Source organism: Cetorhinus maximus, chromosome 4 (assembly GCF_964194155.1).
Source record: "Cetorhinus maximus chromosome 4, sCetMax3.hap1.1, whole genome shotgun sequence".
NCBI classification, from domain to species: Eukaryota; Metazoa; Chordata; class Chondrichthyes; order Lamniformes; family Cetorhinidae; genus Cetorhinus; species Cetorhinus maximus.
This window is the reverse complement of record NC_135882.1, coordinates 76,191,536-76,219,282: the sequence shown is the minus strand read 5'-3', so window position 1 is coordinate 76,219,282 and position 27,747 is coordinate 76,191,536.

Sequence of the window (27,747 nt, the reverse complement as noted above, 5' to 3'; positions counted from 1 at the left end):
AGAATTTGTTGTTAAAATAACAGAAGGCTAATGACAGTCACTTTTTTACTCATAAATAATGTAGCAACTTGAGGCAAGGAACAGAAATACAGTTAAATACCAATATCCAAAAGCTTTGTCAAAGGCATGCACTGAATGTCATGATCTTGCCATATTTATGTGGTTGATGCAAACTAAACTTGCCACAGAAAGTTTATTATTGTTGGGCAGAACTTAATGCTCCCAGTGGCGGACCTGTTCACAGTTTAAGAGCTGCGGAAACTTTGCTGAGGCCATTCCGCATCCCCGGACCCGATTTAGTACCAATCCAGCACTTAATTGGTTGCAGTTGGGGTCCTCATCATTTTCAGGGTGGGTATCACGCCTCTGAGAGCTGCCTTCCAATCGATAGTGCCGCTGAGAGTGGTGGCCACTGCACTCACTGCAGGAGGTGCAGGCTACAGGATCACCTATGGAATCTGGAGTGCAGGAAGATAAGACGGGCTTGTCAGGGCCAGTAAGGAGGCCCCAGTGAAGTGGGGGGGAGGTATTTGTATTTAGGGTAGTCATGGGTCTTCACCCATGGGGGATCCATTCCACTGGTGAGTCTATCCACTGGGCATGGACTGCCCAAGTAGAAGAGACACCCCACTAGGCCAAAGGCATATCCACCAGGATACCAGCAGTGGCAGTTGAGGCCCTTAAATGGCCTTAAGGGCCTTAATTGGCTTCCAGGCGGAAAGGTTGCCCTCTACTCCTCCCACCCTGGACCTAACTGGGGAGAGTTGGAAAGATAACAGGTCTCCACCCCACACCTTCCCACCTGATTAAGTAGATCCACCTCTCAACCTGCCTCCAGGGGAGATTAAAATTCTGCCCACTGTTACAATTACCCTTTTAATGATGTGCAATTGAAAATTACTGCCAATAAACCTCTCTGGCATTGAAAATGATCTATTACAAGTGGATGGTCTCATTCTTCCAGGTTTTGAATTTTTCAAGGGGATTTAAAATTGGCAAGTATTACATTTTACATTTTTTTCTTTCCTTTCCTTTCTATCACCTTTCTCTATTGCTTAATCCAATCTTCCTTTCCCTCCCTTTCTTCATCATTCTGTTCCTGATTGGAGATTGAATTCATCCACTTTCATTCATTCCTTCCTTTCAGTCCTTTTTGTGTTTATTTCCTAATCCTTAAAACTGTGTGGTTAAGGAGATATCCTGTTGGTTCCCCTGTTCACTCAGGCTCAAAATGACCTATTTCTCTCATTGTATTCAAACTTCCAGCAACTTAAAGGGCAAAAAGGTTTTGAGCTGAAGAGTGCAAGAGAAAATTGAACCAATGGCTATTACAGGTTGAGCATCCTTTATTCATAAATCCAAAAACCAAACACATCCAAAAGCCACATTTTTTTTGAACCTCATTGACCTTTAGTGCGGGAAGTCCTGTTGTTTGGCTGCACTGTTTACCTTGTGATTTTTCTGGTGAACATGTCAAAATGAAACTTATTACAGGTACCCTGTATTTATTACTCAGTGATACATCTTACTTTTCCAGCCATTTTATTTCATTTCGACTATAGCTAGCCTAGGATTAGGCTGTTGTAATGTAAGTTTATATGTGGTATTTGAAAACCGGAATTATCTGAAATCTGAAATGCAATCAGCCCCAGAGGTTTTGGATAAAGGATACTCAACTTGTGGAGGCACTGCTATTGCAAAATCTACGCAATGGTTTTATGGTAACTTCAAAGTTCATATAAGAGTGAATGTATATGAAACCACAGTAAGACCACAATTGGAGTACTGCATGCAGTTTTGAGAATTAAGGCAATAGGATGGGCATTGCACAGTTTCACTAGAATGTTGCCTGTAAAGCGATGTACAAATACAAGCAAATACTTTAAAAATAAGTAGTGTTTTCAATTACAGCAGGATATTGCAAAGTGATTTGATAGAGGTGTTTAAATTTATGAAGGGATCAGACAGAGTTATGAACATAAACTGTTTCTAGTGGCTGATGAGTCTAGAATAAGGCGCTGTACATAAAAGATTAATTGTAAGAGATTTAGAATAAACAGTAGGAACCTTTTTTCACAGAGTGTTGTACAGCTGTGGCATGCATTATTCAAGTTAATAATTGCTCCAGAGGTCATAGGCTGGGATTTCATCTCCTTGCGGAGGTGGGAATTGCCTCACAAAACACAGAACATAGCTTTTTTTCAGAGGGAAAACAATATTCCAGTGCCTTCCTGACTCCGTGTCATTTTCATGTGGCCTTTTCATGGGTCAGGAAGGCCTCGGGTGCAAAATACATATGCGCGTCTTCTGAGGTCGGGGTTCCCATTATGAGGACCACAGGAAAATTGCATTTCCTCTTTCACACTATTTTCATGTGCAGCCCAAAAAAAGTGTCTCCTTGCAGTGTTTGTGACCACTTGCTGAGGAGCCTGGAACATTCTGACAAATAAGTGTAAAACGTTTTGACATCTTCAAATATCACTGTTAGATGCTGTATTGTAATATAGATGTGTTTTCAATGCAATGATTCATCATAGGGCTCCATCCTGAAAAGGTAAGTTGATCATTACATTGACCAGCACTTTTTAAGTGTTTGCATACGTTACAATACTTTTTCCATTGGAGAACGTAGCATAATGCATTCAAAAATGTAGGAAAATGTGTTGGTAAACCCTCCTATCATGTTTGGTCCTGATTTAAATGTACTGTCAGCTCTGGGTTTGAAAAAAAATCTCCTGCTGATGAACGTTAAAGAAAACTCAAAGCACCTGCTCCACTCAATTGATTGACAGGCAAGCTGCTTTGAAATGGTAATATAACACCATTTGTTCTTCAATTTCAGGGTCTTGTAGCTGTAATGGTTTGCTTTGATTTCTCTATTATGAATGATAGGCTGAGTTACAAAAGCTTAAGGAGTACTCAGCTCAGCATGTGGTCCATCAACACAGCTACTCAATGAATGATTGACAGTTTAAAGAAGTTGTAATAATATATTCTGCCTTTGATGTGGTTTCTGAGTACATGTTTCTTTGTTTACACAACTTAGTGGCCATTTAAACATTTTTTTCTATGGGAGCACAGATTTTTTGGTATCAATGACCAATTTCTGACTGAGAGTTTTATAAGATTGTCACAGGTTTAATTTTTTTTTAACACCTACATTTAAAATTATTCCCATTGCTATTGCATGGCTCCTGAGGACTGTACATAGTGGATGCTGGGTGAGTTGCTATGGAGGGTACATGGGAGGCATGGAGGGTAGGTGCGGGTGAGGGGTGAGGTTTAGGGGGCTTTAACTGATGTTGGGAGCTAGACTGCTATCTTCAAGAACTGAGGTTTGCCTTCTAACCAGCCAACCTCTGCATGCACATGCCTTCTGCACTCCATTGTGGCTCACAAACTTGCACTGTGGACCCAAACCCTGTGTGAAAACACAAAAATCCCGGGCAAAGTCAGTCATGAGTCAGATGTGCATTTTGGAAGCTGCAAAAGGGCCTGGCTCACAATTTGCGAGCTCTAGAGGAAAATCCAGGCCCGTGTCAACATTAAGTATAGGTTAGATAAGTAGTTGAAGAAAAGGAGAATAAAGTGTGGCAGTGGGCGTGAGAGACGGTTCTACCTACTGACCGCAATAGTACCTTTTTATGCCATATCGTTCACTTCCCGCCTCATTAATTATGCATGCACGTAAGCACACTGGATCGCGGGTGAGTGGCCTCTGATTTGTCCACCTTGCTGTGAGCTCACTGCTTCCCCACTCCAGGCACCATATTTAAATGGTGCCTGTGCACAGCTTTGTCAATGTCTGCAGCCCAGGGCTGCTCCATGGAAGACATGGTTCCCAAAGGGAAGAAGCATGCTGCTCTGAAATTCAGAGGCACCTCACTAGAATGCCTGCTGGATGCAGTTGAAGCCTGCTGCAATGCCCTCTACGCCTGTGATGGAGGAGGTCCACCAACCTCACCAATCCGGTTTGGCAGGCAGTGGCAGTGGTGGCCAGTGCCAATGCAGCAAGGGAGAGGTAAGCCACCCAGTGCAGAAGGAGGATGAATGATCTCATCCATGTCACCGGGGCAAGTCAACCATCTCATTCCTCAACTCACACACCCACCAGCCCATCACACATTCACTGGCATCTCACACACTGCCAGCTCAAGGGACCTTATCACTCACCCTCTCACTCACACCTTCACGTCTCCATCTGGCCTCATATCCTCTGCAGTTCGTGTCCTCATTCTGTCCATGGCTGCACTCACCACCCATACATGGCAGGCATCCTTATTATCTACCCTGGTACGCGCCCTGCTCACACTCTCCATCTGTCTTTATGCAGGACAAGCTGTCACACAATCGAAGGGAGAGGTCTCAGACCAGGATTGGAGTGGCCAAAATAAAGGTCCTCACTCCCTACCAGAATCGAGCCATTGAGCTGGCCAGAGAGGACATGGACTGTGCCTGCACTGATGGTGCCAAGTGAGGATCCTGCATCAGCTCATCCCTCAGACAACCATACTGTGGGTGCATTGTCACCAGCCATGCACTAATTATCCCTCCTTTCTTTCATTGGCACCTCTGGAAAGCGCCCAAGGGCATCCACAAGTCAGGCCCTCAGCTCAAGCCCAGATGACACCTTGGAGGAGGAACCAGAGGAGAGCACCACAGAAGGCCTGTCACAGCACTCACTCACACCCTCCAGCATCGCAGAGACACACACCTCGGTGGGACCTAGTTCTAAAGCAGCCTCGGGGTCACAATCTGGTGAGAACAACACACAATCTGGCCCACAGCAAGTGGAGGCAGGGACATGCGTGGTTGCCGGAGGACTGCTGGAGGCCAGGATTCTGCTGTGCCCGAGTCAGGTGATATGCCTCTGGACTCGGAGCTGCAGTGACAATCACGGGAACATCAGGAAGGGATGCATCCTCAGATTGCAACGGATGGTGGAGGAGTCCATCCGCATTCAGTCTGAGTTGATAATGCCAGCATGCCAATGCACCGAGGTCAACACTGGTAGTATGGCAGCCGCCATGGAGACCTTGGCCCAGGACAATGGTCCTGCACCATTGCAGGAGCAGCACTCCATTGCTGTAGCCATTGGTGGCATCCATCAGTTGTTACACGAGAGGGGGCAGAGCACCTAGATCTCACTCCAGCTGCCCCTTCTCTTCCAGGAGTCAGCCAGGGGCCCTCGGTCAACCATAGGGAGGAAGGCCAGCAACTGACCACCCTGGGGCCATCCACCCAGGTGACTCTGGGACTGTGTGGCCAATCCCAATCCCCTCTTCCTGTGACCCCATCACCTCCAGCTCCACAGGCCGAGAAGGGCGCATCTGCCCCACAGCAGGAGACTCAAAGCAGGCTGGGGCCCTCCAGGTCTCAGCCCTAAAGAGGACTCCTGGCAAAGTAATCACAGACAACAGAGTGTAACAGTCAGCAGGCTGCATCCACCTCCATTGTGGATGTCGGGGATGCACCAAGATGTAGCGATAGGGTTAGGAAAGTTAAAAAGAATTAGGAGCACAACGGTGACACGGGTGTTCACACCATCTACATAATGTTCACAAATGTAAATAGAATCACACCCATTTCACATCTTCTCTTGCGTATGCCTCCTTTTTATGACGAGCTGGGTTGCTGTCAATCAGGTGTGATACCATGGTGCCTCCCCCACTTATCACAGGTGTCGCTATCATGGGCCTTGCATCTATGTAGTGTGCTTCCATATCAGCACAGCATGTGTCCCTTTTCCAGATCATTCTTGACATTAGTGATGCCTTGACCTTAATATAAAGTGTGCTTATGGAACGAACCTCATTCACATGCTTTGCAGGTTCATGTCATGTTTATTCTTGGCTGTGTAAGATTGAGGCAGAGGTGATTTCCTACCTTGTCTGCATTCTTGTAAGGTCAAGGTGTAGTGTACAAGAACAGATGTGTTAACACATGGAGAAGGGTCATATATCATGCAACTCCATGTGCTCTCTGTCTATTGGCAGGGTTTTCATGCTATGAGCCCATACTCAGAGCTTGTGTGTGCTGCTGTATACCTACCACATTTCTGACTTTCCAAGTGTATATTATGGCATAGCCAATGGTAAAGGCTGAGTTGCTCAAATCCCAGAGGGAAACTTGAAACAACGGTCATAACCCATTTTTGCAATTTGTATGTTTCGAGATGCAGGCTTGGAATTCAGTAGTAATAAGACCACCAAATCTCAAGAGGTTTTTTATAAAACTAAATTAAACATTTATTAATATAAGAAAAATTGTAAGCACATACATATGTCTACAAAATCACTACTATAATAACTACAAAAATGCCCTAATCAATCTGACTCTCAGTTACGCCCCTGCTAAGGCAACAGTAAAACTCATAGATTTAAAGAGACCTCTGGCAGAGCACACCCTGGACAGTCGCATTCAAAATGAGTTTCTTTCAGCCCTGGGTTCTTGCAGACAGACTTGAGGTTTACAGGCTGGAGGCTTTCACACTTGATCGATCGTAAAATGCCTCTCCCTCACACACATAAACTCCTTTCTGTTTATACCTAGATTTTCCTTTGAATGTAAATTTTCCATTGTATCGCTAGGCTTTAAACGTTACATTTTCTAACAATATTATCATTTCTTTCCACCAATTTCATTAGTAAGCTGAAAAAAATAAATACATTGCTTGGTGTCTTCTAGCTAGGTGCAAGATTTCACCCATTCTTTTGAATGGTTTATTCAGCAAATGCAAATGTATACTTTACCTTTTAACTTGCTTACTGTTTTCTCAATTAACATCTCAAAACTACTATACATCTAAGCACCCAGACTAATCCAGTTAAGACACACACAGACGCACACATAGACACAGACACCACTAAACTCTATTTTAAAAAATCATTTCCAATAACATTATAGACATTAATCAATTCATGAAAATGTACACCTGCTAAACTGACCAATAAGCGGGAGGACCTTGCCACCTCAAGGTGCCGAAACTCTGCCCCTCTCAGCCATATTATTTCTCTGGCATTTGAACCTACAACCTTGAGCGTTTCTCAACCTGTAATTGTCTGGATTGTAGCCACAAGGGTCTTGTCACAATGTTGGGATGCAGCGCTTGACTGCCCCATCACCTAGACACTCGCCGAGTCGAGTGATGCTAATTGCAAATGGTGATATTTGGTGGTCAATAGAGCCTTTGAGCTGCTCTGGAAGCGCACATCATGGCTTTAGACAATGTTGAGGGGTGCAATGGGATAGGAGCAAGGATGTACTGAAGCTGAAGTCTGCTCTTTATTAGCAATGACTCGTAGCCATGACAGCACAATGTGTGTCTTAAAGAGGAGGCATTTTAATGTCTGGCACGCAAGTGGTTGAACGTCATCATCCTCAGGTGGTCCACATGCATTGTAAGGTGAGGATAAAAGCAGGCCAGCATCCCTAACTGAGAGTGCCTGATGTGAATGTGATAGAGAAGAAGGTGACACAGAGAATTGAGTCATTTCAGAATAGTTGCAGACCTGTGGAATGTCCCCGGCTGCCTTGGCCTAGGTGTCACTTGTCAATTTCACCATTGACGTTACACAGAATCTGTTGCCCCATTGCTGGAGATGGATCGACTTGAGTGGCTTTGTCACACTGAAGGCAAACAGCTACGAACCCACTGAGGATAGTGGAATAGCTCCTGGCTCTTGTCGGCAGCCACTGCGATTGGGATGCTAGGGAGACACTTGAAGAGGCAATACGGTCTGATGCCGGGATTCCCTCCTCCAGTTAGCATCTCATCTTAGCAAGGACACACTCCCAAGGCTCCATCATCCTTCAAAGGGTCAGGACAATGTGAACCACATGTCTAAATATTGACTCTCAGATTGAAGTGCATGGTTGAAATGAAAGGAATAGCAATGCTGGTGTTCAGGTTGGCCCATGATGGAGGGCACTTGTCCAAGAGGGTGCACACTGCACCTTGTCATCCTCCTTGTGGAATCAGGTGGCAATGAGGGCCTCATGTGCAGGCGTGTCTCATCTGGCCCATGCTATGGCCTCTTCCCCTAAAGTCTCAGCTTCCTCCAACTCAATGCCCTCATCCCTTTTGATGTCCTCATGGGAGGAGATGTGTAGCTCCTCCATGTTGGCATCTGTCAAGTACTTCCCATTTTGTAGCACCAGGTGGTGCAGCCTGCAGCAAGCTACGATGATCCATGAGACCCTCAGGGAAGTTTGCTGGAGTGCTCTGTCAGATCTGTCCACGCATTGAAATTGCATCTTTGACATCCCCATGGTGTACTCCGCCAATGTTTGGCTAGTGGCATGACCCTTGTTGTACCTTCTCTCTGCAGGAGTCTGAGGCCGCCGCATGGGCATCATCAGCCACGTCCTTTGCAGGTATCCTTTGTCACTGAGGAGCCAGCCCTTGAACCTGTGTGGTTCCTGGAAGATATCTGGGATCTGCGATTCACTCAAGGTGTATGAGTGGACACTTCCTGGGTATCTGGCACAACCCTGCATGATCTGTTTCTATGGTCGCAGGCTAGCTGTACACTGACTGAGTGGTGGTCTTTCCTGTTCATGTATTAGAGTGCCTGTTGCAATGGGAGCTTTTATAGCCACATGAGTGCGGTCGATGGCACCCGGCACCTGTGGGAATCTGGAAATCTCAGCAAAGCCCACTGCTTTGACGTCCTAGCTTGCTTGTTCTCCGTCGAAGTTGACGTAATTGTGGGCCTTGGAAAAAAGGGTGCCTATGACCTCATGTATGCATTTGTGCATGGGTGCTTGAGAGATCCCACAGAGGTCCCCAGTGGAGCCCTGGGAAGAGCGACTGGCATAAGAAGTTGAGTGTGACCACTACTTTCAGAGCCACTGGCAATGGATGTCCTCCCAGTCCCCATGGTGCCAATTCCTGGAGAATGTGGCAAATGTGAGTCACCGGATCCCTAGACATGCGGAGGCGTCGGCAACACCGGTTCTCCCTCATCTGCAGACAAGACATGTGAGTTCTGTGCACCCTCGGCTTTGCGAGTCACCTACGCATGACATTTCTGTCAGCCTCATCCTCTGCGTCTGGATGGTGCCCTTTTGGCTCTTGGACTTGAGGGTTTTACATCTCCCTTTGGTGAGTCTGGCACCTCCATCACAATCTTCTCCTTCTTCTCTCCTGCCTGTATGTGATTACACAGGCAGCAATATATCCAGGCTCTTCCTTCCTGATGGTCTCCCCTCTGCAGTATCAATGAGAAACAGACAAGAGTCAGCATTAATCTCCAAAGGTCCTCTTTCTGTCAATGACTCATTAGTGAATATAGGTTCCAGGGCTTTGTTCCTTTGTTGGCAACTACTCTCCCCTGAAATGATGCTCAGTGAAGGATACGTATCAAGGTCCCCAACACCCCCTGTCCACACCCCCATTACATGACCGACTGCTATGACATTGCTTTGGGCAGGCACTTGGATGTGTTGCTTTCAGCCCGGGCACTGGGATCTTCATTCACTGCACTCTAATACTTGACTCTTGGGAATAAACATAAGGGTAAATGTTTAGTCAGGAAATTAGAGTATTTGAGGGGTCCTGAGGCGTCTCTTCTGTGAACCATGCTACACCGTGATTCTAACACGCTTCTGAAGCTTGTCCGGTTGCCCAATTGCTCTGGAGTTTGTTATCACTCTGAGGAATTTACACACTGTGAACAAGGGGTTAAAATAAGGGGATCAATTAATGCCACTTTGCGGGTTTAATCTGGCATGAATGCGCATCATTGCTTCACTTTCCTGATTTCCTGCATTGTCATTGAAAGACTCCTAACATGTCTCAGCTGTGCCTCTCTTCTCATTTGGGAAGTTCAGTTGGGTGCACCTTTAACTGGTCCCTCCAATGCATGCACCTGCCCTCCAATCTACCCACACAGCCCTCACCAGCAGAGCTTCTCCACGTTTTAATTTTGTACTGCACCATCGCTGCAGGTTGGAAGATGATGGTGTTGAGCTCTCACTGCCAGACCAGCTTGAACTCTCCCTGTGTGAGTGTGGAAACCCCTCCCATCGTCCCGGAGGAGCTTAATGTTCAGGTTACCCTCCCTCACAGACTTCTCAATCCTGCCCCTGTATTCCTTGATCCCATCTTGATTGTGCTGGATATCCGTTTGTTAACCCCTGAACATTTTGAGGTGGATGTGCCAATGCCCCATGTGTACTTCACCCCTCCCCATCTTGAGGCCACTCGCACTGTTAAGCATATACCCCCCAACACTCTCAGATACCCCCACAATGCCTTTTCCCCATCTGTGGGCTGCAGGTGCCTCCCCTGACTGAGTGGGCCATCTGTGGCCCAGTACGATGCCAGGAACCCCACGGACTGAGGCGAGAGATGTTACGACAATGTCCTGCACACAACATGCTGGGTACGACTGAGACTGGGCTGACATGCCCTCCCCCTCCCTGGACTGGGACAAGGACAGTCTTTGCAAGCTCAACAATGTAAACTGAAGTGCCCCTTCACTCAGTGCTCCTCCCATTCTGGCCCCAAGTGGCTTATGTCATTCAACATACCCTCCCCACCCTGGCACTGAGGACACTAACCCCCCTGCTCCCCCCACCACCCCTCCCACCGCACCCTCCCCCCAGTCATGCATCTGAGTGCCACCTTCACCACTCATAACCCCCGTACAGCCCTAGCCTAACAGCCCCTCCCCAAGCCTCAGGCCAGATCCTCCCTTCCCCAGCACAGCCCTAGCCCTATAGCCCCTTCCCAAGCCTCAGGCCAGTTTGCCCCCTTCCCCAGTGGAGGCCTTACCCCGCAGCCCATTGAAATCCACCCCTGCCTTACCACAGGTCTGGTCGGTAGAGACTTGCCTGTGACCCCTGAAAGTGCTGTGATGCTGTCTGCGAAGTCTGGCACTGATTACCTCAAGTGCTGTGAAATGCAAGGCAGGTGAATGAACCTCAAAGTCACCAGTGAAGTGCAGGTTGGCAGGTGCATGTCGCTTATATACCATTGTGAAACATGTCATTCTAATTGCACGCCGATGTGCCCGGATGATCCAGCTTGGGGGGATGATTTTGGTGAGGAGTTCTTATAATAAGATGCAAATATATTGAAATGACGTCCCTGGCATGCTGTGGTGGGAAACGCAGTGTGCTATTGAAGGCTGCAGCCAGTGCCGGATGTACAGTTAGTGGGGCCCTGTGCTCAGCTTCATTTGTGGCCCCCCCACAACCCACAGTTCCGGGAGCCCCCTTCCCAGACACAACCCAAAACTAGTTGGTATTGGCTATGTCACCAGCTTTATCATAGCCACATAACTGCTTCTGCACACTATCATGTAACCTCAGTTTCACAAGCACAGTATTCGAGTCTTCACGGACTTTACAATCCTGAACTCACCACACACTCTTTCCTGGCAAATATCTGCAATGAGATTTTTAAAAATATATATTAGAACGACTATCTTTAATTCCTGGAGCCCACCTTTTCCAGTTGCTGGGGGAATGGCCCCTCTCTGATTGAATTGATAATCAAGTCATGTTGCACATGTCTCCCAGTCAGGAATGCATTATCGCGCTTTGCCTGTTAAAGGCTGCAAAAGTAAAGAGGACCCCTTCAAACTCGGACCACTCCAAGCTGGGGCTACTCCAAGCTGGGACTACTCCGAGCTGGGGCTATTCCAAGCTGGGACCACTCTGAGCTGGGGCTACTCCAAGCTGGGACTACTCCGAGCTGGGGCTACTCCAAGCTGGGACCACTCTGAGCTGGGGCTACTCCAAGCTGGGACCACTCTGAGCTGGGGCCACTCCAAGCTGGGACTACTCCGAACTGGGGCTACTCCAAGCTGGGACCACTCTGAGCTGGGACTACTCTAAGCTGGGGCCGCTCCACTGGAGGGGTCACTCAGCTTCACCTGAGATTGCTGCTGCTGCTGCGCTAGTTGAACAAGCTGCCTGTTGTTCCACCTTCTGGAATGAGGAATTTGTTGTTCTCTCCACTGTGGGGACATGCTTGTGAGGCAGCTGCATGCTGAGGATGCTGTGCCTGTTTGTATGTGTGGGCGTGCGTGCGAGTGGTAGTTCATGCTGGGGATGCGTTTGCATTGAAGCTAGTCCTCCTCTATCCAAAGTGGCGTTAAGGGGCGAATAAGTGCGGAGCTGACGGGGAGAATGAGTCAGCCCAACTCACTGAGCAAAAGACAAAATGCACCAATTCATCAATTCAGGCCTTTGTTTAAAACAAAACCCTGCCGAGAATTTTGAGGGTATCATTATTTGCAGACTGTATTATTTATTGAAGTTAGGGTTGCGGAGTTGAGCTGTTTTGTTTTTGCAGTTTTGTTCACAAAGATAAAATCCCACTGCAGTTTCTAGTTCTGGACATTGAAAGGAGCTTTTGCAAGGGTTACTGGTTCTCATTGAAATGGAGTCAGTGTGAGAGTATTGCAAGAGCTGATCATTCTAACACAGGGCAGTGTAACACACTCAGGTCTGTTTTACACACTGGGAGCTGTGTGACACTCAGGGCTTTGAACATCCCATATCCAGCGCCCGTGCATATGGTGTGATGTTCTCAGGAGAATCCCAGCAGACTCAGTACCAGCCTTCATTGTATAGTTGCAGCAACTCTCCCCTTGAGTACTCACTCATCATTTTGGGGCCTCCTGTCATCTGGGGGCCCTGTGCCATGGTGTGTTTCATTGTAAATGGGCCCGTGGCTGCAGCGCACAATTGCAAACTGTTTTTACGACACTGTAAAAGCGATTTTTGGCCTTCTCGCAACATTTTCCGTTCCCGCTAGCCATGATACCTGCTGTGGAAAATCCCAACCATGGGATTAGGACTCATATTGAGGATAGGCACTGCCTTATTATCTAAATGGCCTGTTCCATGTTGTAATTTCTATATAATAATAAAAATGGCCTGGGATTACTTGCCTGCCAATTCCCCACCCTTGAATGGATACGTCTGGGTAGTATGAAGTGCCTCCTCCTGACGGTACAAAAGCGTTACAAACCACTCTATGAAGAATTGTTAGCCTGAACACACTTTCTGTTGCTCCCCCGCTGAGTGCCCAGGAGTTCCATCACGCAGCCTGAAAAACAGGGCCTTTTGCCTTTTCAATTTAAGAAATGATTATTTTTAAAGCAAGCAAACTCTTACAGCATAGTCACTCTGTGGAAGTATAAATATAATCACATCTTTGAGTACTTCTGCAATGTAGAGTGTCAGGGCTTGCCAAGTAATGCAGGCTGGTACAAGCGTGTTTAAAAAAATCATGTGCAATAATTCTGGTGAACATCAAACATGAACCTGAACTTGAAACTAATACTGTATTTTAACATTGAAGGTTTTCTCCTTGATCCAGCAAATAATTAATAATTACTTGATGTGCTCTTGCAATTATGTTGAACTGGCAAAGTTCCTATAGGGAGCTTATGGATAGTTAGATGATACATATTTTATAACGACTTGAATCACCAAATTGATGGGTATTATTCTGTTGCTAATTGCTTGGAGGCTTATGGATTGATGGCTCTGGGTCAGAGGAAACCAGCACAAAATGATTGTTTCTTCTTTTTCATATTTTTGATAATGTGAGGTGTGACATCTTTAAACTGAGAGACACAAGCAGTGAACATAGGACCTGTGGGGTGAGCATCAATGTTGTTCCAGCCTGGCCAACATGAGGCCCTCAACCAGTTTAACTCCCAGGCAACAATTTTTTTTCATTTATGGGATGTGGGCACCGTTGGCTAGGCCAGAATTTATTGCCCATCATTAATTGCCCTTGAGAAGATGGTAGTGAGCTGCCTTCTTGAACTGCTGCAGTCCATGTGGTGTAGGTACACCCACAGTACTGTTAGGGAGGGAGTTCCTGGATTTTGGCCCAGCGATAGTGAAGGAACAGCGACATATTTGCAAGTCAGGATGGTGAGTGGCTTGGAAGGGAACTTCCAGGTGGTGGTGTTCACATCTATCTGCTGCCCTTGCCCTTTTAGATGGAAGCAGTCATGGGTTTGGAAAGTGCTGTCAAAGGGCTTTGGAGAGTTGCTGCAGTGCATCTTATAGATGGTACACACTGCTGCCACTGATCGTCAGTGGTGGAGGGAGTGGATGTTTGTGGAGGGGGTGCCAATCAAGTGGGCTGTTTTGTCCTGGATGGTGTGAAGCTTCTTGAGTGTTGTTGGAGCTGCATTCATCCAGGCAATTGGGGACTATTCCATCACACCCCTGACTTGTGCCTTGTAGATGGTACACAGGCTTTGGGGAGTCAGGAGGTGAGTTATTCGCCACAGGATTCCTAGCCTCTGACCTGCTCTTGTAGTCACAGTATTTATGTGGCTAGTCCAGTTCCATTTCTGATCAATGGTAACCCCAGGATGTTGATAGTGGGGGATTCAGTGATGGTAATGCCATTGAATGTCAAGGGGCGATGGTTAGATTCTCTCTTGTCTGGCACTTGCATGGCATGAATGTTACTTGCCACTTGTCAGCCCAAGCCTGGATATTGTCCAGGTCTTGCTGCATTTGGACATAGACTGCTTCAGTATCTGAGGAGTCACGAATGGTGCTGAACATTGTGCAATCATCAGCGAACATCCCCACTTCTGACCTTATGATGGAAGGAAGGTCATTGATGAAGCAGCTGAAGATGTTTGGGCCTAGGACACTAACCTGAGGAACTCCTGCAGTGATGTCCTGGGCTCAGATGACTGACCTTCAACAACCTCAACCATCTTCTTTTGTGCTGGGTATGACTTCAACCAGCGGAGAGTTTTCCCCGATTCCCATTGGCTCCAGTTTTGCTCGGGCTCCTTGATGCCACACTCTGTCAAATGCTGCCTGATGTCAAGGGCAGTCAATCTCACATCGCCTCTGGAGTTCAGCTCTTTTATCTATGTTTGAACTAAGATTGTAATGTAGTCAGTAGCTGAGTAGCCCTGGCAGAATCCAAACTAAGCATCAGTGAGCAGGTTATTACTAAGCAAGTGCTGATTGATAGCAGTGTTGATGACATCTCCCATCACTTTACTGATGATCGAGAGTAGATTGATGGGGCGGTAATTGGCTAAGTCAGATTTGTCCTGCTTCTCTTGCATAAAACATACCTGGGCAATTTTCCAAATTGCCAAGTAGATGCCAGTGTTGTAGTATTTAAATATACCAGGTTCAACTCCGTAAATCCCTTTGATTCCCAACCCAGTTTCATGAAACCCCCCAGGACTTCATCATTATAGGAAAACCTCAGATCCATCATTAACCTGCTGGTAACCCCTAGAAGCTTCATCTCATTTCTGCCAAACCTCAGGAAAAACAAATGCCAGGATTTTTAGGGTGGCAGCGGTTCTCTTCTCACCATCCGATCAGCCGACGGAACTTCAATAATCTCATCCTAATATTATCAAACTCTAAGATCACTCAAATCCCTGGACACCTCTTTGTGGAGGCAAGCATCAAGACTGCAACAGTAATGGTGCCAAATCCCAAGGCCGTCTCTCTAATGCTGTCAGCCAACAGGTCTCCCCTCACATACTGTTCAATAGCAGTGTCCTATTTCCCTAATTCTGCAACATCTAAGAACCTCAATGCAGGATCCCCACCTCAATTCTGCCAGCTAACAGGCACATCGACATGACTACCAACGACCAGGGTTTATTTCCGTGCTACTAAATTCCAGAACACTCCCGACCCATGCTACTGAATGTCAGATTCCATACTTTCAATGTGAGAATTTTGTCCTACTATCTTGATTTATATACTATGTTTGTAAAAGGTTGTGATAAAATATGAGTGTAGAGGTACAGGAGCGCATAATAATTATAACCACCTACATATAGTTTTATTGAAAATGGGAGACAATTGCAGAATTTAATCTGCAAAACATTAGTTCAAAACACTAGGTTACAATGGAATAGAAACACTGTTTGAAGTATTCAGTCACCACAAATCAGTGACCTTGCTAATGTGAACACTCCATAGCATCGCAGTCCAATTATTGTGCAATGGCATATCCTACAACTCACATGAATAACATCACAAGAGCTCAGTTAATTCATGTAAATAAAATGTAAATTGATAACGAACCAGTGTGTAGTCGACACAGGTTCCAAAATAAATACTTTTATTAAATTCAACTAAACTAGGATATACAGAATTAATTAGGTCATACGATATCATTCATTGGGTTCTGATGAAAGGTCATTGACCTAAGACGTGGGCTTTTCTTGTTGGAGGCAGGAAGCAGGAGCGGGATTAATCCTGATGTCATGATTCTGCCTCTAACCTTGCAGTGCTGACAGGCAAGATTTTCATATTGAGGGTGGGACAACCTGGAGTCTGCCTAGATGGAGACAAAGGCGGAAATGGATGTGGGCCAAAGCCAGAGCGACTAGGTTAAAAGGCCCGCTTCCATTTACAGAAACATTGCCATCAGTGGCTCCTCCAAAGTTAAACCAGATCAGTGTAAAGCCCCCCTCAGCTCTCTCAACCCGTTAGTCTCCTCACCCACTTCATCCTCCTTTACCTCCCTATCTATGTCACCCCTTCACCCCCTTACTCCCTACACTTACACCCTTCCCCCTCACCCCCTCATTCCCCCACCTCAATACCCACTACCCCCTCACTCACACACCACCCAATCCCCTCACCACCCCCCATCCAGTATCTATTTTATAATTTGAACTCAGAAGCTCCATAACATTTTGAAGTTGTTGAAAAACTCATGTCTGTCAAAATAAACAGGTAATCACATGAATAGGGAACTGAAAAACCATTACACTCTTCAAAAGCTCATAAATCAGTCAAACCCATTAAACTCAAATTTCCAGAACAACTGAATAAACAAACTCTCGACTCAGAATCCATTCGTACTTTTAAAGGCAGCCAAAAACTCATACATCTGACAATGTTTTCAAACAGCCAAACAGATGGTTGATCTCATCGGTAAAGAATTAATGAAAGTAATGGGAGAGTTTAAACAATTAGCCCTGAATCTTACACTGGACTATCCTTTCAACATTGTGCAATGCAGAATAGTGCTTTATCCAGTGGATAACCTATTCTAATACATCTGAAGATTTTTCCACTTCTACAATACTGTTCCTTCACTTGACAGAGTGCCAGTTGTCTGAGGTAACAACCTTGCAACCATATTATTTAATGGTCACTTACATTTCACAATCACAGCACTGTCATCACTCCCTTCGGTAAAAACAGATATAACTCAGGCTACAGCATTTCATGATGAATTGTAAAGGAGGCAACATTACTTTTACTCACCTTTTATTCTCCACTCCATGGTTCATGCTCCACAATGCAGGTGTGGTTTAGGAGGGCTTCCAAATCTTGGCTGCTTCCATAAAAATTCCAGGAGTTCTGAATTGCCCACTTCTAAAAAAGTGAAAGAACTTCTAAATAAGAGTCTGTTGGGTTCCTGTGCACCCACTTTCCAGTACCGCTGAAAATGACCAGAAAAGAAAATGGACGTGGAGCTTTCACTTTCCTGTTTTGACAGCTGTTTTTTTTTTACAAATCCTGCTCCGTGTGGTCCCATTTCAGGGCCACAAAACCCTGGGCATTAACTCTATTTCTCTTTCTGCAAATGCTGCCAGATTATGTTATAATCCCTGCAGAAACCGTTAACTTTAAAATAAAGGAATTCAAAGTTCCAATTGATAGCTGAACAGATGAAAAGATTTCACACTTTAAGATGTTTATTGTAACAAACTAAAAGCACTATTGCCTAAACACTGGGCAGGATTGTTATCTTGTCAGGCAGGCATGGCGGGCAGGCCTGGGAGCTGTCACAAAACTGACCACCACCTACGATCGGGCCCCGACCACGATTTGACGCCGGTGGCCAATTAACGGCCAGCCAGCGTGAATCGTGAGCTGTAACGCTGAGTGCCGCTGAGGCGGGGGTGGGAGGAGGACGAGGGCAGACGTTTGCCCATGTGCGGGGGTGCTCACACTGAAAGCTCCCTGAAGGCACAGAGCTGCCTCAGGGAGCTGAAGATTTATAAAAACATAAATAATGACTTTAAAAATGTTAAAGACATGTCCCCTCATATGACTCTGTTACATGAGCAGAGACATGTTATAAATGAGATTTCAACATTTTTATATTACTTTTAATTCCTGTTGGAAACCTCATTCCGACTGTGGATGAGGTTTCATAAAAAATCCAATGGCCGCTTGGCCTTTTCTCTGGCCGCCAACCGAATGGTTAGACGGCCAGTGAAAAATCAGATTTAATTAATTGATTAAGGGCCTTAATAGGCCTCTTAATTGTTGGTGGGTACGCTGCTGCCTCTCACGTACGCCTGCTGAGCGAAATATCGCCAGGGTGCGCAATATCATTGGGACGCTTGCCTGACGTCATTGCACACTATTTTATTCTCTTTCGGGTCGGATGCGTGCCTGCCCGGTGTGAAAATAATTTTTCCCATTATTTTTGTAGGCAACTCACACTTTAAAATACAAAACAGAACTTTTAACACATTTGAAAAAACACATTTCACAGGTATGCTTTGCACTGTCCTTTAAGTAGACATTCAATTCTCCCAGCAAAAGTCCAAAATGCTCCTTAGCTCCTGACTTTTGATAGTTTCCTTTCCCAGCCTGGAAACTTTTAAACCCAGAACCGTCTTTCACAGTTGTAAGTTTTCCTGGTGACTTCCTCTTCTAGCTAAAGCTAGGCAAATGTTCCAGCCTCACTTTAACTCCTCATGAATTTGGTCTTTCCAATCTGAGTGCAAGCTCCCACCCGCATTCCTGTGTGATGAGCCACAGAGACTGGAGTGCGGCCTTCAATGGAGTGGAGGGAATCTTAACTCTTTTTCTAAAAATCTAATATTGTTTGTATTTAACATTTAACATTTAACTGAAAGCACTAAATCTCTTCTGGGGGCCCAAGCAGGGTGATAGAAGCTATCCACTGGGGAGCAGTGGTAGATAGTTAATTAAGGAAACTAACTTGAACTGGGTTTTCCCCATCTGGGCTCAGCTAGTCCCTTTAGTTCAGAATATATAGAGCAGAATTTTCTGTGCCCGCTGCAGTGGGCGTGATAGGTGCTGTAAGTGGACAATATGGAGCGATCAGCTTCACGATGGTGGAAAGGTAAGTAGCGATTGTCCACTCAGCCCGCCTACAGCAGGCCGCGTTTCCTGCCATGGGTCATTGGAACCTCATTGTTATACTTCAACATATCATCATCAGGCCATCCTGCCAGGCTCTTGCACCTCCGCTGGGTCATCCGCCTACATTGGCGGGAAAGCAACATGTTTCACAACAGCACAGAAGCGACGTGCACTTGGTGGCCTGCACTTTGGGTGAACTGGAGGTGAGTGCACAGCAACGTTCCGCAGAGCTTGCTAGGGTCATCTGTTGCTTTGCAGGCTTCAGGGGCATCGGGCTTAAGTGCCGCCCTGCCCAACTGGTGACGGGGGGATAGGATCAGGGGGCAAGTGCAGCCTTGTCATTGAGGCGACTGGTGGAGAGGGAGGGGGTGGCGGTTAAAGGCAGCCTTGCTGTTGAATATAGCTTACAAGCATTCGGGGTGGAGAGGAGGGGTGGACAAGGGAAGTGGTTGTGCAGCTGGGAAACCTTAGAACGTGACCATTCCTCTGCAACTGAGGCAGTTCAGGCACAGCCACATTGATATGATATTTTCCCCACCCCCTTTTTCCAATAATTTATAATTTTTTATATATGTATATTTTTAAAATATATATTTTTCTTTTCCCACCTATTTCCATTATTTTTAAATGTATTTTCATCCATCTGGAGTGAGATCAATCTGTCCAGCACCCCTCTCGCGTACACACTGTTAGAGGCCAACTATAGCATCAGTGATGGAGTTCAGCCTGCGCAGCAGTGCAGGAGTGAAGTCCTGGACCAAGTTCTCCATGGTGGCCGCCATCCTGCCAGTGTTGACCTCGGTGCGTTGCAATGCCAGCGTTATCACCTCAGCCTGAAGGCGGACAGACTCCTCCATCGTGCCTTGCAATCTGAGGACTGCAGCAGCCATCCCTTCCTGATGTTCCTGAGCTTGCCTTTGCAACTCCAGCTCCATTGTGACATGACCAAGTCCACAGGCTCATCATCTGACTTGGACTCAGCAAATTTCTGACCTCCAGCAGTCCTCCGCGTGCTGGACACCTGGAAAGTCCCTGCAGCCACCTGCTGTGGATCAGATAGCGCAATATGTTCACCAGATTGTGATTCCGAGCCTACTTTAAAGCTCGGTCCCACCGAGGTGTGTGTCTACGCTGGTGGAGGGTGTGGGTGAGCACTGTGATGGGACTTCAGGGAGGGTGCCTTCAGATTCCTCTTCAGAGGTTTCTTTGGGACTTGATTGGAGGCCCTGGGTCATGGACTCTGTCAGCTGTTTGGCAGATGTGCCTGTGAAAGCAAGGAGAGATAATTAGTGTATGTCAGTGACCTGTGAAACAGGACATATCATTCACAGCATGGTTGTCTGATAGACACTGCACTGCTGGATCCTCGCTTGGTAGAGCAGTGCCGGCCTCACCGTCAGCACAGGAATGTTCCAGATCCTCCCAGGCCAGTTGGATGGCTGTATTTACAAAGTCCGTGAGGACCTTGATTTCAGGCATTCCGCCACCGGTCTGCGGCCTCTCCCTCTTGTTGTGTGCCAGCTTTTCCTGCATGGATAGAGATGGAGAGAGTGTAAGCAGGATGCCTGCAAGGCCAGATGACAAGTATGCCTGGTGTGTGTGGGTGCTAAGTGGTCCCATGGATGGGATGAGGATAATGATGGTGAATGTGAAAGAATGAATGGTGATGACCCTTGAACCGTCAGTGAGTGAGAGCCCTGTGGATGTATGATGGGTTTGTGAGTGTGTGAGTTGAGTGATGAAATGGGTGGCTTACCCTGTGGAATGGAGGAGCTCATTCGTCCTCATGCGGCACTGGTGGCTGTCCTCTTTTGCGGGGTGTTGGCACTGACCACCACTGCCATTGCCTCCCAAGCCAGGTTAATGCTGTTGCTGCCCATCCTGCGGCCAGAGTGGGAGTAGAGAACATCATGACGGGCCTCCATGGCATCCAAACATTGCTCAAGAGATGCGTCATTGAACCTGGGGGCTGCAGTCTTCTGTTTCCGGGCCGTGTCTTCTGTTCAGCAGTGGTGAGTTGGAAGCACTGAGATGTGTGCTTGAGGCTGGGCTTTAAACATGGCGCCCGGCATGATGTAGCAGCGGTGTGATGGTGGGTGGGTGAATGACAGCCCGCCCACCATGGAAATCCCAGAAGTGCATAAATAATGAGGCGGGTTCGGGATGATACAGCGTGAAAACCCACCATTGCAGCCAGCGGGTAAAACTTAATGCAAATTTGGGAAAATTCCGCCCATAAATTCAGACATCTCAGTGGGATCTAACACTGGAGTGCAACCTTCAATGGAGTGCTGGAGTTTGGTGAGTTGAGGGAGTTAGGTGACGAGGGCAAGGAGATGCTCCATTGCTTTTTCTAACTTTTGCTCTACTACAGGGAAGACACTAGCTCTATGATGAGAATCTGGTGAGTGGTTGGGTCCATTCTTTTCCTAAGTTTAAAATAGTACAGGAATTTGTGGTGAGATTAATTAAATACATAAAATAAATTAAATAATTGAATATATAATTAAGTAGTTCATTAAAACACGTAAGGATAGCAGGACAGATGATGTTTCATGCCTGTAGCACCTGGGCGCAGTGTGATCCAGGGCAATCATATCTGCAGTAAGTGTTTGTGGCTCGTTGAGCTTCGGCTCAGAGTCATTGAGGTGGAGGCCGAGCTGCAGACACTGCCACACATCAGGGAGGGGAAAGTTACCTGGATGCTTTGTATTAGGAGGTGGTCACACCTGTTAGGTTTTCTTATGTGGTCAGTGGTCAAGGACAGGAGACTGCAACTTCAGCTGAGGCAGGTAAGGGGACCCAGAGTGCAGAAGTGTCAGCCTCTGCAATTGTCCAACAGCTTTGGGGTTCTTTCAGTTTGTTTGCATGGGAGTAGGTACTGCAGGGTGGATGAGCTGACTGACCATGGCACCGTGGCACAGGAAACCATTCAAGTAGGGGGAGCAAGAAAGGAATGTAGTGGTAGTAGGGGACAGTTAGTGAGGCAGATTGAAACTGTTCTCTGCAGAAAAGCGCGAGAGTCCAGACAGCTGTGTTGACTGCCCGGTGCCAAGATTCAGGACATCTGCTCAGGGCTGGAGAGGAACATGGGAGGGGAAGGATCCAGTTATCAGAGTCTATGTAGGTACCAACGACATAGGCAGGATGAGGAAGGAGGCTCTGCATAGTCAGTATGAGGAGCTAGGTACCAAATTAAGAAGCAGAGCCACAAAGGTAATAATCTCTCAATTATTACCTGAGCCACATGCAAATTGACATAGGGAAAATAAGATTATGAAAATGGATGCATGGCTCAAAGACTGGTATGGGAGAAGTAGGTTCTGAGCACTAGCACCAGTACTGGGAAAGAGGGGGTTGGTACCCCATGCTGGGGCTGCTCCTCTAGGAAGCCACATAACTAGGGAAGTAGAGAGTGTTTTAAACTAAATAATGGGGGCAAGGGATAAAATTCTGGAAGATGTGGCAAAGAGGCAAGAGAGAAAGGTTTGAATATGGGAAATGATAAACAGACCGTGGCAGGAAGGGACAGAGACTACAAATTTAAAAAAAAAAATTTGTTCATGGGCTGTGGACATTGCTGGTTAGGCCAGCATTTATTGCCCATCCTTAATTGCCCTTGCTCAGAAGGTAGTTAAGAGTCAGCCACATCGCTGTGGGTCTGGAGTCACATGTAGGCCAGACCAGGTAAGGACAACAGATTACCTTCCCAAAAGGACATTAGTGAACCAAATGGGTTTTTACGACAATCGGCAATTTTCATGGTTTCACGGTCGTCATCAGACTTTTAATTCCAGATTTTTATTGCATTCAAATTTCACCATATGCCATGTGGTGGGATTCGAACCTGGGTCCCCTGTGCATTACCCTGGGTCTCTGGAATACCAGTCCAGTGACAATACCACCACTTCCCTTAAGAGTAAATCAGCAGATAAGGTTAGAAGTTACAAAATATAAGGGTAGAGGATACAAAAATAATAAAAGAACAAAACTAAAGGCTCTGTATCTGAATGCACGTAGCATTCAAAACAAAACAGATGAACTGATAACCCAAGTAGAAATAAATAAGTATGATCTGCTAGCCATTACAGAGTCATGGCTACAGGATGTCTTAAATTTGGACCTGAATATTGAAGGGTACACAACATTTGGAAAGGACAGGATGTGAGGAAAAGGTGGAAGGATGGCTCTGTGAATTAATGATGGTACTCGCACATTAGAAAGGGATGCCCTAAGTTCAGGAAACCAGGATATAAAAGCAGTTTGGGTTGAGATGAAAAATTAAAAAAGCAAGAAGCCATTTGTGGGAGTGGTGTGCAGACCCCCTAATTGTAACTACGTGGTAGGACAGAGTGTAAAGGAAGAGATAATGAGGGCTTGTCGATAAGGTACGGTGACAATCATGGGGGATTTTAATCTGTATATAGACTGGAAAAATCAGATGGGCAAAGATATACTAGATGAAGAGTTCATAGAATATTTTCGGGATAGTTTCTTAGAACAGCACATTCTGGAGCCAACTGGAGAGCAGGCTCTACCAGACCTGGTACTGTGCAATGAAATAGGATTAATTGATAACCTCATAGTGAAGCCACCCCGAGGTAACAGTGATCATAATATGATTGAATTTTACTTACAGTTTGAGGGACAGAAGAGTGGGTCCAAGCCTAGTATTTTAAACTTAAATAAGGGAAATTATGAGGGCATGAAAGCAGGATTAGCTTAAGTGAATTGGCAAATGAGGCTAAGGGATAAGTCAATAGCGATGCATTGGCAGACATTAAAAAGGATATTTCAGAATTCACAGAATAGATACACTCCAACGAGAAGAAGGTTAACTAAAAAAATTAAATAGAGTATCAAACTTAAAGAAAAAGCATATAATTGTGCAAAGATGGGTGGAGGTCAAAAGATTGGACAGAATATAAAGAACAACAAAGAATGATGACAAGGTTAATAAGGAGGGAAAAATTAGAGTATGAGTGAAAGCTAGCTAAAAATGCAAAAACAGATAGCAAGAGTTTCTATAGATTTTTAAATATGAGAAGAGTTAACAAAGTGCACATTGGTCCTATAGAAAGTGAGTCTGGGGAATTAATAATGGAAAATAAGGACGATACAAATAACATTCCAGAAATAGCTGTAAATCAGGAACTGAAAGGGAGGGAGGAACTCAGGAAAATCACAATCACCAGGGAAGTAGTACTTAGCAAATTGTTGGAGCTGTGGGCTGACAAATCCTCGGGTCCTGATGGACTTCATCCTAGGGTCTTAAAAGAAGTGGCTAGTGAGATAGCTGATGTGTTGGTTTAAATTTTCCTCAATTTCCTGGATTTGGTGAAGGTTCCATTAGATTGCAAAATAGCAAATGTAACTCCTTTATTCAAAAATGGGGGGAGACAGAAAACAAGAAACTATAGGCCAGTTAGCTTAACATCTGTCATAAGGAAAATGTTAGAAGCTATTATTAAAGATGCTGTGGCACGGCAATCAGGCAGAGTCAACGTGGTTTTGTGAAAGGGAAATCATGTTTAACTCATTTATTGGAGTTCTTTAAAGGAGACACTTGTGCTGTGGATAAAGGGGATGCAATGTACTTAAATATCCAGAAGGCATTTGATAAGGTGCCACACCAAAGGTTATTGCGGAAAATAAAAGCTCATGGTGTAGGGGGTAACATATTGGCATGGAAAGAAGATTGGCTAGCTAACAAGAAACTGAGAGTAGACATAAACGTGTCTTTTCCTGGGTATCAGGATGTAACGATTGTCCTATACAGGATCAGTGCTGGAGCCTCAGCTTTTTACAAAATTTGCTGATGATACAAAGATAGGTGGGAAAGTAAGTTGTGAAGAAGACATAAGGAAGCTACAGAGGGACATAGATAGGTTAATTGAGTAGGCAAAGATCTGGCAAATGTGAAATTGTCCATTTTGGCAGGAAGAATAAAGAAGAAACATATTATCTAAATGGTGAGAGCTTGCAGAGCTCTGAGATTCAGAGGGATTTGGGTGCCCTAGCGCATAAATCACAAAAGGCTAGTATGCAGGTACAGCAAGTAATCATGAAAGCTAATGAAATGTTATTGTTTATTGCAAGAGGAATTGAATATAAAAGTAGGGAGATTATGCTTCAGTTGTACAGGACACTGGTGAGACCACATCTGGAACACTGTGTGTGATATTGGTCTCCTTATTTAAGGAAGGGTGTAAATGCATTGGGAGCAGTTTAGAGAGGGTTTACTAGACTAATACCAGGAATGTATGGGTTGTCTTATGAGGAAAGGTTAGACAGGCTAAGTTTGTTTCCACTGGAGATTAGAAGAGTAAAAGGTGACTTGATCGAAACCGTTAAGATCCTGAGGGGTCCTGACAGGTTGGATGTAGAGAAGATGTTTCCTCTTGTGGGGGAATCTAGAACCAGGGGTCACTGTTTAAAAATAAGGGGTCGCCCAGTTAGGATAGAGATGAGGATCAATTTTCTCTCTGAGGGTAGTGAGTCTTTGGAACTCCCTTCCTCAAAAGACAGAGGAGGCAGTCTTTGAATGTTTTTAAGTCAGACGTAGATAGATTCTTGATAACCAAGGAGGTGAAAGGTTATGGGGGCAGGTGGGAGGTTACAATCAGATCAGCCATTATCTTATTGAATGGCGGAGCAGGCCCAAGGGGCCAAGTGGCCTACTCCTGCTCCTAATTTGTATGTTCCTATATTCATATGAGACTTTCACCCCCCGAGCTGCCCTTACTATCCTGGACCCAGGCAGACTAACTTTGCCTGTGAGTTTTCAGGGATGTGTCAGACCTTTCCCCTCTCAAAACCCACCTCCATGGAAATGTAAATCACAGGGGCCTTGTATCCAGGTAGAAATGCTGGTTAGTTATCCTTGAGAATCTAACTCTCTTTTATCTTGGAAGTAAATGGACTGTTTAAAGCACACTGTTTTCAACCTGACATTCTCAACACTTTTCTGGGACTTGGGAAACTCACAATCTATCCACTGTTCATGCACAGACTACTGCTATTCTCTCCCGTGTAAACACCAAGCACCTTCTTCCCAGTAAAACATTCTAGGCCCTCTTTAATCTCGAAAAATCAAACCATGCAGGCTTGCTGTCAGGCAGTCTTCAGAACATGTCACACAACCCTCTTATTTTGCATTAAATTAAAGACACAGTCGAAAATATTTCAATCCGATAAACCTCATAATTGTGACAACTCGCTGAGTGTTTCCAGTATTTTCTGCATTTATTTCAAATTTTCAGCACTCGCAGTATTTTGCTTTTTAATAACATTCATCCAGTTGGCTTCAATCTTCCTTACTGCACACACAGTGTATATAACTTCTTTTCCTCAATTTTTTATATTTGTTAATATTAGACACATGTTTACTTAAGTGAGATATCTGTGTGCTAACCACGTACATCATAATTTGAATCGCAATTAAGTGTTTACATATGCTGTCAATCTCAACTGAAGCACCATCTATAGGGACCTAGCAATTAGTTATGACCCATTTTCGGGTGCATAGCCAATATCGCACAAACAGTATATGCCCCATTGGGTCTCGGACCTCATTTACATTACTTGCTGAGTCTGCAGCAACTGCTTAAGAATTCTGAGTAGAGTAGGCCTGTTTCCTGCTTTGCTTTATGATATCCAATTTAATGGAGCAGTCCTAAAACAGATGTTGAGGCTCTTATTGTCATATATAAGGGGCCTAGCAGCTAGCCGGTGGCTGCCAGGGGTGCCTGAAAAATTGTCCAATATTAGGCTAGACGTCTTTCAGACGTCCTTGGGGCGCAGAATGTGGATCGCTGAAATTGACTTTAATAGTACCCATTTTGCATGGATAAAATGGATGCAACAAGGTGTAATTTCTACCCTGGAGTGTCTGGGCTAGCTGGACCCCACAGTTCCTCCCTACAACATATTTCAGAATGTGATGACTTTTAAATGCTAATGACTGCATCAATGGAAATTGTGTAATTGCCAGTTTTCTGACTGAATTGAGTTCCATTTTGTTTCTTTAACAGCAGGTCATTGGAGTAAAGTATGCAAATGAAAATATACCTTGGCTTCTGCTGTATCTTGTCTGTTTGCTGAGAAATTCATCTACAAGCTTCCAGATACAATCTCATAAGCTAATCAGATAGCATGAGTGATTATTTGTCCTTAATAAGGCATGTTTGAAATCTTGTTGGGAAAATGGCTTCAATACAACAAAGGGTTAAAAAATGGAATATTTTTTCAATTCAGTAGTTCATCATGAGCTCAGTCTAGGTAGCCAAGGGATTTCACAAGTTGAGGCTTGCATTATGTGCACCATGATCAAGGCTCTGATTTATGGTAACTAAATAGGTCCATTTCTTTTTTTGTATGCAAGATTCTGTTTCTTATTCTTAACCAGCATTTTGGGAATTGCGTTCCATGATTCCATCCTTTATAATTAGGGCCACAAGTAACTGCTAAGTCAAATTTCACTTTTATTACATGGTATTATGGGATCTTTACCAGTGTATTGGGATCATAATCTCCTGTTCCTTCCAAAACTGCAAAATGGTCTTGATCATGATTTAATTCCAACTGAAGTGAGACCAAAAGAGGATAAGAGTTTGATCAAAGGTAGAATCAGTC